Raw genomic sequence first — 2,594 nt, 5'->3', positions numbered from 1 at the left:
ATATATATATATATATACATATATGTAGAAATATGATTTAACTTATTAAACACAGTTCAACAAATTCATTCATATTCATCTAATGGAGAAGGTTAGATGTTAAAATAGATTATAGTTTTATTTTTCATGTTTGTTTCAATTTGTTTCATACAAAAAGACTCAGATATTCATAAATAGAAAATCAGAATAGTCATATGTATACTCATCAGAAGCTGATATGAAAACTAAAAAAGACGTTAGAAGTACATAGAATTTCTCTTAGTTGTCATTTTAGGATTATTGTAGTCGTTCGTAATTAAATGCAATGCATTTGTAGTTGAGTGCTTGAGTAGCACCCTATAGCTTCATCAGAGCTTCAAACATGAAGTGCTACAGACATGAGGTGCAATTTTGCCCAGATGCCCAAATGCAAACCTGGAAGTACATATAATACTACTGCTGGATAGCACAGGGTAAATCTGAAGGTAGATGAGCTTTATACTGTACTCTACTACATTCTTAGCAGAATATCCCATAACTATATAGATATAGTGCTGGTGGCATCTAAAAGACACCAATCAGGCATGGCCAATGCCAGTGCCATTTGACTGACACCTATGCCAGTGGCATGTGAAAACACCATTTGAGTGTGACTGATGCCAATGCCGCCTCACTGGCACCATTCGAGCAAAATCGATACCAGTGTCACCTGACTGGCTCCCATGTTGGTGGCATGTAAAAAGCACCCACTACACTCTCGGAGTGGTTGGCATTAGGAAGAGCATCCGGCTGTAGTAACCTTGTCAGATCAGACTGAAGCCTGGTGCACCCTCTTGGCTTGCCAGTCCTCAGCCAAACCAGTATGGAAAGCGGACATTAAAAGATGATGATGATGATATATATATATATATATATATATATATATATATATATACACACACACACACATGAGGGTACCCAAAAGTAACAGGAAATGTTCTCTGTGGAACAAACCCATTGTAGTTCAGGCTTCCACCGCTAGAAGCCACTTGGTGCAATCCTCAGGCATCAGTATGCCATCCAACATTGTCCAGTGACGTTATACTGCCATGTGGTGCGTCTTTGTTTTGCAGTGCTTCCCCACTGTTTGTTGATTTTTGTGGTGACTGAAACCAGGGAACAGTGTGCTTCTTTGAAATTGTTTTCTGCTGGGGAAAACGGCAGCTGAAACAGTTGTCATGCTTCAAACAGCTTACAAGGATGCTGCCATGAGCATAATACAAGTTTAAAAGTGGTTTCCACACTTTGGGAATGGTTACTTGTCATTTGCGGACCAACCTCAGGACGACTGTCAACCTCCTGAACAAATGAAAGCACGGAAATTCTTGAACTGATCTTGGAGGACTGTCACCAAACAATCAATGAACTTGTTGATATGAGTGGTGAGTCCTGCAGCTCCTGCCAATGAATATTGTGCAAGGAGTTACAAATGAAAAGAGTTGCAGCAAAATTTGTGCCTTGCTTGCTCATGGCAGATCAATAGCAGTCACAACTGAATGCATGCCATGAACTGAAAGAACAGTTGGAAGTTGATCCAGACCTTTTTCTGAAGGTCATCACTGGTGAGGAAAGGAGGTGCTATAGAATGTGCAGATATGGAAGAGGTGAAGATGTTGAAGAGGTGAAGAAAACGATGGAGGCATTAAAAGGCATCACTTCGCAAGGGTCCAGCATTGCTTTGAATAGTGGAAAATGCTCCGGTTCTGATGCATCGTTTCAAATAGGGAATACTTTGAAGGCAATAAAAATGTAAACATGTAAAATTAAGTGAATAAATTAATATTGCAAAATTCCATTTTCTTTTGGGTACCCCCTCATATATATATATATCATCATCATCATCATCATCATCGTTTAACGTCCGCTTTCCATGCTAGCATGGGTTGGACGATTTGACTGAGGACTGGCAAGCCAGAAGGCTGCACCAAGCTCCAATCTGTTCTGGTAGAGTCTCTACAGCTGGATGCCCTTCCTAACACCACCCACTCCGAGAGTGTAGTGGGTGCTTTTACGTGCCACTGACACGAGGGCCAGTCACACGGTACTGGCAATGGCCATGCTCAAAAAGGTGCTTTTTACGTGCCACCTGCACGTGAGCTAGTCCAGCAGCACTGGCAATGACCTCACTCAAATGATTTTCTAACATGCCACCAGCACAAGTGCTAGAAGGCAACGCTGGTAACGATTACGCTCAAATGGTGCTATTTACGGGCCACTAGCACGGAAGCCAGACAGCTGCTCTGGCAATGAACACGCTCGAAAGTGCTGTTAGTGCTCCACTGGCACAGGTGCCAGTCATCGAGTATGGTTTAATTACGATTTCACTTGCCCCAACAGGTCTTCGCAAGCAGAGTTTAGTGTCCAATGAAGGAGAGGTTGATATGGGTGCCAGTTGTCGGATTCGGTTTGATTTCGATTTCAGATTTCAAATTCCAAATTCCAAATTCCAAATTCACTTGCCTCAACAGGTCTTCGCAAGCAGGGTTTTTAGTGTCCAATGAAGTAAAGATACGAATTAGTGAGCTGGCTACACTTCTGGCATATATATATATATATACATACATACATACATACAT

The 2,594-nt window shown here is 41.5% G+C and overlaps 1 protein-coding gene across 3 annotated transcripts in view; it reads left to right on the top strand.

Moving 5' to 3' along the window:
- Positions 1-2,594, top strand: part of LOC106876428 (dynein axonemal heavy chain 3) — a 158,633-nt gene that overhangs the window by 78,777 nt on the left and 77,262 nt on the right. The gene's annotated exons all lie outside the window — the stretch shown is intronic.

This window comes from Octopus bimaculoides, chromosome 7 (assembly GCF_001194135.2).
Source record: "Octopus bimaculoides isolate UCB-OBI-ISO-001 chromosome 7, ASM119413v2, whole genome shotgun sequence".
NCBI classification, from domain to species: Eukaryota; Metazoa; Mollusca; class Cephalopoda; order Octopoda; family Octopodidae; genus Octopus; species Octopus bimaculoides.
The sequence above is the reverse complement of the archived record's forward strand: the minus strand, read 5'-3'. Positions and strand labels throughout refer to the sequence as shown.